Source organism: Oryzias melastigma, linkage group LG20, assembly GCF_002922805.2.
Source record: "Oryzias melastigma strain HK-1 linkage group LG20, ASM292280v2, whole genome shotgun sequence".
NCBI lineage: Eukaryota > Metazoa > Chordata > Actinopteri > Beloniformes > Adrianichthyidae > Oryzias > Oryzias melastigma.
In genome coordinates, this window is record NC_050531.1 from 6,440,515 (window position 1) to 6,446,818 (window position 6,304).

At 37.8% G+C, this 6,304-nt stretch overlaps 1 protein-coding gene across 1 annotated transcript in view; it reads left to right on the plus strand.

Annotated features, from left to right (window-relative positions):
* Window positions 1-1,310: 1,310 nt before the first annotated feature.
* The window catches only part of LOC112151197 (tyrosine-protein kinase yes), a 36,717-nt gene continuing 31,723 nt past the window's right edge, over window positions 1,311-6,304 (plus strand). Inside the window, exon 1 of the mRNA XM_024279940.2 lies at window positions 1,311-2,021. The gene's annotated coding sequence lies outside the window, so the exon portion shown is untranslated. The remainder of the gene's footprint in view (window positions 2,022-6,304) is intronic.

A 6,304-nucleotide genomic window follows, 5' to 3' on the forward strand; every position in this document is an offset into this window, starting at 1 on the left:
TTACTACAAAAGTAACTGAATTTTCATTTAAGCATCTCTTGGATGATGGTCACAGGATGACCTTTGACCTTTGACCCATCTGCAGGATGTATGTGGGTTTGAACTGATGAACCCTCAGATGAGTGATGAAACATTTCAAAATAAGACGTGCAGATACCACATCTTCTTCAGGATATATTATGTAAAATTTACAAAAAATAATCTTCTTTTATTTTAATGTTTTTCTGAATTTCTTTTATTGTATTCTATAGTATTCGAAAATGTGTACAATTTTTGACGTATTGTTAGAGTCCAGACCAGAGCCGCATAAATATAACTTTTTTGTAGTCTTAGACAGTAACTTTATAGTAAAAAGTAAGTAAAAAAGCAAACAAATTTTACCGTTATTCAACTCACTCATAAACACTTGAAAAACAAATTTCACAAGTCGAACTAAAATATTTTGAAAGATTTTTGTGTCACAAAAAATCAATTGGAGGCCAGTAAATATAAACAAATTTAAGGTGCACCGGAATATAAAGCAGATTTTTTATTTTTTAAAACATTTTATAGATTTTAAGTCCACCTTATGGGTCACTGAACAAGCTCTAATTTAGTTGTTCTTCGTTATATTTATACATTTCTGGGAGAGATCCACCAACAAATTGTAAACTATCCTAAACTGTGTTTTTTTTAAACACTTTTAGCATTACACTACATTTTAGTACATTTGCTGCATTTACTGTGTCTTTTATTTTGAAAGGAACTTATGCAAACCTCTGTCAAAAGTGAAAAAGGATCTCATTTAAAAAAAAAACAAAAACACTATTTTATATTTATTTTAATGTTTTTTTTATGCAAAAAACAACATGTAATTTATATTTATCATAACAGAAATAATAAGATAAATAAAAATCGGTGTCAGCGTGAAATCCACCAAAAGACACGATAATATTTTATTTAGAACATGTACCCCACATAATTTAAATATTCATAAATACTTAGACATATTAGTGTTTACTTGTGTTTTGTATATGTATATATTTATCTATAATCATATTTCTATGTATTTTGACAGTTCTTTGGTCTTGGCCATGCTAGCATTTGGAGTTTTACCGTTTTTATGGGGCGTACAGGTTTATTTGTGCAGTTAACCACCTCAAATAGCTGCTTCTAATTTACGATAAGTGGAGGTGGACTATTTAAAGTCTTGAAGGTGTTCAAATACTTGTTTGCAGAATTAACATACAAATAAATTAAAATTAATCTTAATTTTTAAGATAGACATGCACCTAAGATGGAAATTTCAGCCCCATCCATGATTTCTAAGGGGGACCACAGGGTGTTCAAATACTTATTTGCTTCAATATATATGTTTGGACATTGTTCTAAGTGTAAAAGTCTCTTTGAGTGCTTTTAAAGTTAGATTTATTACTAAAGTAGGAAGTTCTTGTGGTCAAAATCCTAATAATGTGAGGTGCAGTACCGTGACGCACCACCAGAGGTCACAGTAGACTAACATTTCTGAAATAACCCGATAAGCGACTTTTTTTCTTTTCTTTTATACATTAAGCGACACTTTTCATTGATTTTGTGGATTATATTTATGTTTTTGTTCATTATTGATAGTTTCCCCTCAGTGGCCCCCGCGTTGGGCCCTCCCCGCCGCCGCAGACGGCTCCATCCCTCTCCAGCTGTGTGGCTGCGTCGGCCATGTTGTTATGATGGAAGTTTAGGAAGTGGAGGCTCCGGAGCGCAGGCTGGCCGGGACACTCCGGGATCTGACTGAGACATGACGCCTGTGCGTGGTCCGACGATGCGCGCGCTCTCCTCCTCCTCCTCCTCCTCATCACCATCATCCTCCTCCTCCGTCCGCCGCAGCGCCTGAGCCGCCGGGATCGAACTTCAATCAGCTGGACGCATGAAGTGAGGATGAGGGCTGATCGGTCCCGCTCGGAGTAACTCGGATTTACTTTGTCCCGATCTGATTTGAGGCAGACAGAGAGGAGGAACCGTCCCGGGAGAAGTCCGACTGAATAAAGGTAATTTATTAGGATTATTATGTCTAAATAAATGAGATACAAAGCGAGGGAGGCGGGGAGATGGAAGTGATTCTTTTGTCCGAGCAGGATCAGATGGAGATGGGCCGAAGCAGCTGCTCGGCTGGTGGAGCTGTCATCAACAAAGGAAAACAGTCCCAGAACCAAACTGAGGACTTTCTGCTGCACTTTTTAGACGCAAACACAGAAGAAATCAAAATTTACATTTTAAAAAGTGACTTGAAAGCAATCCAGATTAATATTTGATCAAATTATAGATAGAAAAAAATATCTCTTCAATTGTCCTGAAGATTTAAAGTGATAATTGTGATTTTTGCACAAACTTTTATTGTGAAAACAGCTGCTTCCAGATCAATAAGGGCTTCCTCTACACGTGTGACCCCATTAACTCATCCATTATCTAAAGAAGTGATGAAGGGTTTTTTTTTTCATTTTTTTAGTGTTCTAGTTGGTGTTTTTTACTCATTCTAGAGCTCAGTCATCCGTAGATGTTGCTTCATGCTTCCTGGGTGCAGTCCTGTCCTATTCCCCTTCCTGACTCAAACAGTTCTGCTTTTGCACAACTGGATTTGAGTCAGAGAGGCTTCATCATGGGGGATTTCTCTTATTTCTATTGATGCTAAAACCAATTTATAGGCAAAAACAAGAATTGTACTCATTCTCGTGTATTTTCTAATGTTTTTTTCTCCAATATGTTCATTTTCAAAGCAGAAATACCACCTATTTATGGTTTGCAAACAAAATAATTCAATGAATTACTTGAATCTATATGCATTTCAGACACAAAATTCATTGTTGCTTAATCTATCGTTTTTTCTGTTTTAAAATCATTTATTGTTCTGTATTTTTCTTATATTTTTTGTCAAAATCAAAACCTCAGAGTCATTTTTTATAGATATACTTTCTTTAGAGCAGCAGGAGTTCATTAGCTGTTGTTAGCCTCAGCTAATTTCCCATCATCCCTTTGTTTACCTTCTCTCCCTTGATAGCTTATAGCACCTCACAAGCTAACGTTAGCACAGCAAAAAAACCAAACCGATGTCGGAGCTATCCAGCCGTACAGTTTGAGCAGCTCAAAATGAAGATGGATGTATTTGCAAGTGGAGACTTTGGCCCCGCCCAGGAAGTGAGGACCAGAGTGTAGAGTCAAGTTTGGTTGAGTTATGTAGAGTTGAGTGTCGTCAGCATAAATTAATATCGGATATATGAATGCTGTCTCCAAGAGGAAGGAAGATAATTTAAGCTTTTTCAAACCGCTGGTGTTTGATTGCTCCAAAACAATTTAAATAAAAAAATACTCCAAAGCACAATTTTGATCTTAAATTATTTTACCTTTACTCATATTTCCTAAGACATGGTTACTCGTTATAAAAATGAATCCGTTTACGGTCACTTCAACATAAAGGACTCTTTCTCTAAACAAAAATTAACATATTTTCACAAGTTTTGTCAAAATTTAACATCTATCCCAACTGTATTGGAGTTAAAATGTGGTTACAATTTAGCAATATAGTTTAAAATCGCATTTTCCAGTTGGGTCGTTGACGGATTAGGACAGCTTTACTGGTTGTGTTTGCTCGGCGTTTGGAAAAAGCAGAGGTTTGGGAGGACCGGCCAAGATAGCATCATTCCATTAAGTCTTCCCAATCCAAATCAATGAGTCACATGACCACACGTTTCACCCATGTTTTAACAGAGATGGAGCCAGCTAGATAAAGACGGAGGCGGAGTCTGAGGGCCTCACTGACAGCAAGACTTGATCACCAAACTCTTTACAGTCCAGCCATAGCAGTTTAGCATAACTGGTTCTTGTTATATTGGAATAATGCATTTTTCAGTTTTCCTTTGTGTCTCTTATGGTGCTTGGTTTAAGGCGGGGCCACATTCAATGCACGTTTATGCATAAATTATTCCACTACGCAGCAATAAGTTATATCTGAATTCCCAATCTATTCTCAAATTATTATAAACCTGTATAGTTTCTTTACAAAAATAGTTCAACGGCAATGCACTGTGGTCTATATTCCTCTATTATAGTGAGCGTTGAAGCACACTGAGAATTCTGGGAAATTTCTCTTGATTTTGGAATTGTAGATTCAGACAGACCTACAAAAATGGTAGCGATAAGTACTGAAGGTATTCGGACTTAGTCGTTGACGTACAGTTGAAGCCACAGTGTTCTCTGTTACCTCCATTGACTGTATATGAGAACTGGACTGAGGGATTGTGACGCCACCCATGGAAAATGGCCTACTACTGGCTCCAACCAAATGAAGTCAATTCAGTCGCCATTTTTTCATGATACAGAAGCCGCCATGTTGGAGCCAAACCATAGACAGTATATAGAACTGGACTGATCATCCCCTCCCCCCTCATGGTCCAAACAGGAAGTATCCCATAGACTTCTATTGAAAAGTAAACAGTTCTGCTTGTCAGAACAACCATTCTTACTCTGTTGTCGCTTATTTTCTTTATCGCAAGTTTTTCAAGTATCAACTAGCCAATCAGATCCCTCAGAGCATGTGCTGCCCACTGGCCCCACCTAAAATGTTTGAAGCGTTTCACAGATTCTTGGACCAATCACTGCTTACTAACACCGTATGGCCCCAATATAACAAAATCAGGCGATATCCGTACCGCGGAAACTTAATTGTCTTCATTTCGTTGGTAAAGCGTTTTCTGTTGGTGATGTCACGGCCTTGTTTGGTCCATCTCTATTCATGTCAATGAGTCATCAGTAAGCAGCGTTTGGTCCAAGTTGGTCTATGGTAACCCCTATGGCTACACGAAATCTGTCAAACGTTTCAAATACTTTTTGTGAGGCATCTGATTGGTCAGTTTGAATAACCCTACACTACGGAAAAAATATGAGTAAAAAACGAGGATTATTGAAAAAAAATTTATGTATCAGGTGTTCTGTCAAATATAATGAAGACATAGCTGCTTATTTCTCAATAGAAGTCTACGGGATTCTACTTCCTGTTTGGAGGAGAGGTCGCATATACAGTCAATGGTTATCGACCACCATCCTGTTTTTGAGACCAGGGGTTGGTGTCAGGGCAGATTGCCGTACTTTGGAGCCAGATGGAGTCTGGAACGGCCCGACTGGCGTGCTGCGAGCGGGCCCCGCGAGATATATATACACAAAGAACAAAGCTTAAAACCCCTGAAAGTAAAAGATCTCCAGGCCTTCACTGCTTTTAAAACCAGACTCTGATGTGGGATTTGCTGCACAGACTCAGAAAACACTTCTGAAAGCAAAGCTCATTACTGCACAGTTCAAAAGTACATCCACGGAAAGAGGGAACAGATAAACAAGATATAGAAGTGCTTCCTCCCTCTGGGCCTGAGCTCTGGTGAGATGAGCTGACCTGTGGAGAGACGAACTTTTATTCTAATGTCAGTTACAGAGCCGACATAAGTGAATAAAGATTCAAATGATTGGAGTGTTAAGGCATCACTCATCTCTTTCAGGGATAACTCGTCTTCCAGCAACAGTCACTTATCATAACTGGAACGGTGCAAATCAGGACAGCAGTTGGAATCATATTGTGGATCACTAAAGGCATTGTGGGTAATTTTATACCGGGTTTGATACATTTGGAAATAGTAAATGATGGCTGAAATAAGGAACAAAAACTTAACAAAAGACTTGAACTGGAGTTTATTTTTTTTTAAAAAGGGAAAAAACTCCCATAATGCACCTTGCCCACTGAATGTCCTCAAGTGGGAGGGGTCATCACCCTATACCAGGGGTATCAAATTCAATCGCACAGGAAGACAAAATCTAAAACACTCATTAGGTCGAACACAACAAACATTTATTAAACACACTAAAACATCTTTAAAACTTTAAAAACGTGACTTTTTAACATTAATATCAATGGATTATTAATTTAGAATAAATCAACTTAAACTCTAAATAAATGTCAATATTTTACCATCCATAAAATATATTTTGTCAAAATTATACAAGTTAGAAATAAACGTAAGATAACATTGGGTCATTAATAACAATAGAATAAAAGGATCTGGAGGGCCGGATAGAATTACCTGGAGGGCCGGATCCGGCCCCCGGGCCTTGAATTTGACACATGCCCAATACGATAAGTTTATGCACTTTTTGTTGTTGTTTCTTCATAAAAACGTAGTTTGATGAAAGTGTTAAAAACGTTTGGGACTGCTGCTCCAGATGACAGGAGATTTGATTCTTTCTGGAAGGAATCGGCTCTTTCGAAACTTGATTTGTCGTTATTTTACCATAT